This window comes from Leptodactylus fuscus, chromosome 6 (genome assembly GCF_031893055.1).
Source record: "Leptodactylus fuscus isolate aLepFus1 chromosome 6, aLepFus1.hap2, whole genome shotgun sequence".
NCBI classification, from domain to species: domain Eukaryota; kingdom Metazoa; phylum Chordata; class Amphibia; order Anura; family Leptodactylidae; genus Leptodactylus; species Leptodactylus fuscus.
The window spans coordinates 83,447,726-83,455,045 of record NC_134270.1 but is presented as its reverse complement, the minus strand read 5'-3'; positions in this window follow the sequence as shown (position 1 = coordinate 83,455,045).

Sequence of the window (7,320 nt, the reverse complement as noted above, 5' to 3'; positions counted from 1 at the left end):
TTCTCTCTGCATGTTTCGTGCAGGAAACACACTGACCTCTTTATAGTCTATGGGGTCTGTGTGGTTTCTTAGGTAACCGTTTTTTAATGCATATAAGTTTCTGTTCTTGGGTCCCCAAGAGGACTCCCCAAGTGGAAATCCGAACACTGATATGAACCGAGCCTAAGAACTTTTTATATCTTTCCCAGTACTATTGTAGACATTCTTGGATTTTGTTAAAAAAAAACAAAAAAAAAAACAAGCGAAATCTGAAACAGAAAAAGCTGCATTTCCACAAAGTGGGGCCTCAGCCTAATAGGAAATATATAGTAGTCTCAAAGTACCTGTGTAGTCTGATCATAAAAGTAAAAAAAGAAAAAAAAATGGTTTTGAAAGTATAAAAAAAAAAGTATATAAGTTCAAATCCCCCCTTTCCCTAGATCAGATATAAAATTAAATAAACAAAAGTAAACAGAAACACATTAGGTCTCCCCGCGCTCCAAAATGCCCAAACTTCTAAAGTATTAAAATATTTATCCCAGACGGTGAACTGTGAAAAAAAGTCAAAATAACCAAATAAACTTTTTTCAACATTTTGCCTCCTATAAAAAATGTAATAACAAGTGATCAAACCATCAGATCTTTCTCAAAATGGTATTAATAAAAACGCATCTTATCCCGCATAAAAAGACTCCTTACCTAGCTCCATATATCTAAATATGAAAAGGTTACAGGTGTCAGAACATGGTGGCACAATTTTTTTTTTCTATTTTGCTAAGTTTTTATTTTTTTAAAAGCTAACAAAACATTACAAATACTATATAAAATTGGTAGCACCATGTTTGTACTGACTCGCAGGTAGCATGTCACTTTTACCACACAGTGAATGTGGTAAAAATTGAACCCATATGAAATTAGCGCAAAAGCATTTTTTCTCCAATTGTACCTCATTCTGAATTTTTTTCCAGCTTCTCAGTACACTGCACAGCATATTGAAAGGTGTCATTATAAAGTACAATTTGTCCCACAAACAAGAAGCCATCATCTGACTCTGTGAACTAAAAAAAAAAAGTTATGACTCTTGGAATGTGGGATAGGAAAAACAAAAATGAAAAATGGATGGGGTTAAAAGCTCAAAAATGAGGAGTTAATATAGAAACTATGATACAACCAAAGAGAAACCAATGCAAGTGTGAAAGCAACCTTATCCAGATTTTGAAAATTGATGTCCTATTCATAGGAGAGGACATTGGTTTTAGATCAGCAGGGATCGCACTGAATGGATCCCCACAGATTAGCTGTTTCCCTTACCAGCACGAGCGGCACTGATCACATCCTTCGCTATTAAACAGCTAAGTCCAGTCAGTGGCAGCAGTTGTCCAGTGCAAATCTATTGGAATACTGCTGTTGTACTCACAGCTACTGCTATGTTACAGCTTGTTTCTGAACAGGGAAGCAAGTGATCTGCAGGGATCCAAGCAGTTGGGACACTGCTGAACTAAAATTAATGTCCTATCCTATGGTTAGGACATCAATTTTGAAAAGCTATTTCATTAAACTGAAATACCCCATTAGGCCAGAGCTCCACATTGCAAAAACGCTGCATTTTACATTACCTGTAAAGTGGATGGGATTCTGGATATTCCCCATCCACACTTTGCATAAAAAAGTCTGCAACGCAAAATCTCAGTTTTCAAATGGGTTGCATTTTTGAAACTAGCAGTATGTCAGTTATACCTATGGACATGCTGACCTTTTCCGTATAGGAATAATAGGGGTGGAAAGTCTGCAGAAGAAAACTCTGCAGACTTTCTGTGAAAAGTTTGCAGAAAAGGACACAATGCATTTCCACCACGGTCATTTTTTTTTTTTTTTTTTGTGGATTGTTACATGGGGCATTAGCCTAAAAATATACTTGCGAAAGTATTCAGCCCCCTTGAACTTTTCAACCTTTTGCCACATTTCAGGCTTCAAACTTATGTTTTCCGTATATATCAAATTTTCCGTAGATATCAAATTTTAATTTTTTTGGGGGAAGAATCAACAAGTGGGACACAATTGTGAAGTGGAAAGAAATTTATTGGATATTTTAAACTTTTTTAACAAATAAAAAACTGAAAAGTGTGGCGTGCAAAATTATTCGGCCCCAGTACTTTCAGTGCAGCAAACTCACTCCGTTCAGTTCAGTGAGGATCTCTGAATGATCCAATGTTGTCCTAAATGAGTGATGATGATAAATAGAATCCACCTGTGTGTAATCAAGTCTCCGTATAAATGCAGCTGCTCTGTGATAGTCTCAGGGTTCTGAATAAAGCGCACAGAGCATCATGAAGACCAAGGAACACACCAGGCAGGTCCATGATACTGTGGTGGAGAAGTTTAAAGCTGGATTGGATACAAAAAGATTTCCCAAGCTTTAAACATCCCAGGGAGCACTGTGCAAGCAATCATATTGAAATGGAAGGCGTATCAGACCACTGCAAATTTACCAAGACTCGGCCGTTCTCCTAAACTTTCATCTCCAACAAGGAGAAGACTGATCAGAGATGCAGCCAAGAGGCCCATGATCACTCTGGATGAACTGCAGAGATCTACAGCTGAGATGGGAGAGTCTGTCCGTAGGACAACAATCAGTATACTGCACAAATCTGACCATTATGGAAGAGTGGCAAGAAGAAAGCCATTTCTCAAAGATATCCATAAAAAGTCTCATTTAAAGTTTGCCACAAGCCACCTGGTAGACACACCAAACATGTGGAGGAAGGTGCTCTGGTCAGATGAAACCAAAATCGAACTTTTTGGCCACAATGCAAAATGGTATGTTTGGCGTAAATGCAACCTGAACACACCATCCCCTCTGTTAAACATGGTGGTGGCAGCATCATGGTTTGGGCCTATTTTTTTCAGTAAGGACAGGGAAAATGGTTAAAATTGATGGGAAGATGGATGGAGCCAAATACAGGACCATTCTGGAAGAAAACCTGTTGGAGTCTGCAAAAGACCTGAGACTGGGATGGAAATTTATCTTCCAATAAGACAATGATCCAAAACATAAAGCAAAATCTACAATGGAATGGTTCACAAATAAACGTATCCAGGTGTTAGAGTGGCCAAGTCAAAGTCCAGACCTGAATCCAATCGAGAATCTGTGGAAAGAGCTGAAAACTGCTGCTCACAAACGCTCTCCATCCAACCTCACTGAGCTTGAGCTGTTTTGCAAGGAAGAATGGGCAAAAATTTCAGTCTCTCGATGTGCAAACTGATAGAGACAAACCCCAAGTGACTTGCAGCTGTAATTGCAGCAAAAGGTGGCGCTACAAAGTATTAACGCAAGAGGGCCGAGTAATTTTGCATGCCCCACTTTTCAGTTTTTTATTTGTTTAAAAAGTTTAAAATATCCAATAAATTTCTTTCCACTTCACAATTGTGTCCCACTTGTTGTTGATTCTTCCCCCCAAAAATTAAAATTTGTTATCTTTATGTTTGAAGCCTGAAATGTGGCTAAAGGTTGAAAAGTTCAAGGGGGCTGAATAGTTTCACAAGGCACTATATATGTGCTGTGACACGTGAAGGATATATAATCACTTGTGTAAGACCCTAATACAACCCTTATCACAATACAATCCCTTCATAATTGCATACATCAGAATAAAAATATGTAAAGCAAGTTTTATACAAAGAGAGTCTGAGCTGGCAGCTGTCAGGACATGTTTTTTTTATTCCTTTTGCTATACAATAGCTTTGTCATAAACATTTTCAATAAAGACGAGTCAAATGTAATGAAATCCTTGGACACATACGGAGCTGTCGGCATTATCCAATAACTGTACAAACAAGCACATACTTGTTCTGATCATACTCATTCTTTGTAAAATAAAAAGAGAAGGCAACAACTACAAACTTTCTGTGTTATCACAAAGATCATGGCTTCCATGATGATCCTGAATGATCTTATTAACTTATATTGGATCTGTTAGATTTTTTTTAACTTCTTATGAATAGAATAGAGATAAGTAAGGATAAGCCTATTTACTAAAGTAAATGGAGGTCTCATGTTTCCCTCATTGCTAGAGTTGGAGAGGACAACCTGGGACAGGTAGTCTTGTTCCTCAGCTTCTCCTTGCTACTGGCCTAATCGTTAACAGAAAGCCATAGAGCCAGCACAAGAGACTTCTAATATCCCTCTGTGCTCGGCAAACTAAGGCTATGGTTACACTAACACTGTGTGAACACTCAGGGTGTCAGGACTTGAACCCAGGGATTTCAGTGTCCCAGGCTACAGCTCTTCCAACTGAGCTATTCAGCCTGCTGGACAGCTCCTGTGCTGATCTGAGCCTAGTTCCCAGTAGTTTCAGTTCCCACCCCTGGTCTGCCCCACCCTGTTCTCTGATTGAACGCTCTGATTAAAGCCTTGCATTTTCTGTCTTGTGAGATAATTGAGCTCTGCTAATCTAGCTGTTTTCTCCTGCTCTGCTGCCAACACTGTCGCTCATCTTGTGCATTGGCCACTGGCTTACTCCTGACTACTGTATTTGCCTTCTCCTCCAATACTGACGCTCATCTTGTGCATCAATCACTGGCTTGTTCCTGACTACAGTATTTGCCTTCTCCTCCAATACTGACACTCATTTTGTGCTTTGACCACTGACTTCCTCCTGACCACTTTATCAGCCTTACAAGCAAGTCATCCCTCAAGTAGTTGCAACTTAAGACTCCAAACCAGACCCGGACCGTTGCACATGGACTCCATCCCTCCATTCCGCTTGAAAAATCTAGCAGGACTTTTCTCTCTGCCAATTTCAGGCAGAAATCCTGCAGACTGCAATATACTGCATCCTAAGCGGACCCCAAGAATAGAAACCACAACACTAGTGTGAACCTACGAGTGTAAGAATGGGGACGACTGGGGACATACATATACAATAATGTACAAAAGTTTTACGCAGGTGTGGAAAAAGCTGCAACGTAATAATACTTTGAAGAATTAAGTGAAAGAACAAAAGAGATTTCTAAGTTGAAGTAATTCTTGGTGTGACCATCCTTTGGAGGAGGAGTCCTGAAAGTAATGATACGGCACCCACAAAGCCCTGATGTCAACATCATCAAGTCTGTCTGGGATGACATGACGAGACAGAAGGATTTGAGTAAGCCTACAACCGTTGGATATCTCTGGTTAGTTCTCCATGATGTTTGGAACAAAAACAATGTGCCAGTGTACCTAGAAGCATTGAAGCTTTTTGGAAGGCAAAGGGTGGTCATACCAGATATCGATTTGATTTAGATTTCTCTTTTATTAATTTACTTCATTTTGATAATTGATGGAAATAAAGTATTAACACATTACTGTATTGAAGGGTACTGAAATTTGACTGAGGAGAATGAATAATAATATGAAAAGAGACTTTCTCACTTTTTTATTATCACGCTCCCCTGATTCCTTATTCTTTATCCCTGTTGCCTTGCAGTGTTGAGATATTAGATTGTGAGCCCATATATCTGAAGGACCAAAAGAAAGTCCTCTTAGTGGGCTAAGGCACTGACTTCAAGGTAGGTTTTAGTCACCAAGATCAATGGGTTCCAACTACAGAGAATTTCTTATGAAGGTAGTGGATCCCATATGCCTTCAACAGATGTCAGCCAGACATCTACTATGTATTACCTGAATGGGCCATACCCATAGTACTTTCTAGCAGAAAGGACATTAAGTTGCTGCTCTGTCTTTTTTCCTGTGGAAACAAAAGAGTATACATATTAAAATCCAGGAATATGTACATTGCCTATTTGATAACTGTTTTTTTTTTTTTTTTTTTTTTTATAGAACAACTGTATATAATATATTATATTGGACACTTATACTGAGAAGATTTCATTAGAGTCACTGGCAGATACAAGAGGGTCCCAAACTAAAGTTTAACATAATACAACAAGATAGATAAATAATCAAAGCAAATTTTATCTTGACTATTTCAACGGCTTGTTTTTTTTCAATGGCTTTTGTTAGGAGTTATTATGATTGGAATCGTATGCTATAACTACTTCAATAAACAAAATTCCAGAAGATGTAAGATGCAAACTTAGACCTACTTTTGACATTTTTAGGAATATTGACTTCAGAATCAATTGACGTCATTCTTCTGGTTTTCAAAAACGGGTAAAACTATAGAAATTGAAAGATAATCAACAAACTTTCCCAATCTGGAAGTCTCCCTAAAGTAGCAACTAAGGTAATTCAGATAATGTTTTTTTTCCAAACACTGTAGCAAAAATTTCAAGAAAAGATGACAAAGGGCAGAAAAGCTACCCAACAGATTAATTTTTACAAGATCCCAGTCCCAACAGGGCAGAGATCTCAGACACCATCTTGTACGCTACACACTTGTACACTCTGTTTACTCAATAAAGTAAACAATGCACAGCACTACTAAATTTTATTTGGAATATTATTAAGCTCCTTTTTTTTTGAAGAATCAAACTAAATCCACACATTCACCAGGACCAACCAGAATGGACTCAATCAACCATGAACATGAATCAGTCACTATTTTCCCAGTGCACCAAACCAGTGAGTAAGCTGATTCCCCATAAAATGTGTTGAAAATTATAGTACATTACTAAAAAAGGACCTGTCCCATCTCTCTAGTGCCAGTATCACTTCACGGTGCACTCAGGGGTTTTCCAGGCAAAAAAAAAATAAATCTTTTTTTCAATGTATTAGTGCTATTAATATGTTAATTAATAGATTAATAAGTGCAACCAAATATCTTTAGCAGTGTTTTGTGTGATTTCTGGGTCCCTGTGAGCTCCTGGTATCTTCTGCATTTGTTTACATGGGCATCTTTCTGTTCTGTGTTTTCCTACAGCTACCATAATGCATTGGGATTTACTCAGAGCTGACTCCCTCCCTCCCCTTTCTTTCTCACTCCCTCTCCCTCCTTTTCTCACTCACCCCCCCTCGCTGTTTCTTGCGCTAGCCCGCTCACTAACAGCCCTTCCTAACTAGCTCAAACTCCGCCACCACATCATACTTATCTGTCTTCTGGTCTGAACCTTCTGGGCATGGGTCGTCACTTCTTCTGAGCGGCTGGCACCTCTTCTTGTTGACGTCTGCTGACCATCCACATCTGCCCAATGGAGCCAGAGTGCTGACATGCGCAGGAGCCAGCTCTCAGGCTCTATTGTGCAGGCGTGGGTGGCCGGCAGACGTCAAAAAGTGGAGGTGCTGGCTGCCAACACCCAAGACCTGTATAATAGAGCCAGATGTTCAATTTGCCCCATTCTGAAAACAGAACATCACTGGAAAATCAGAAAATGTGCCTGGGGACCGCCACAACAATCTAGGTG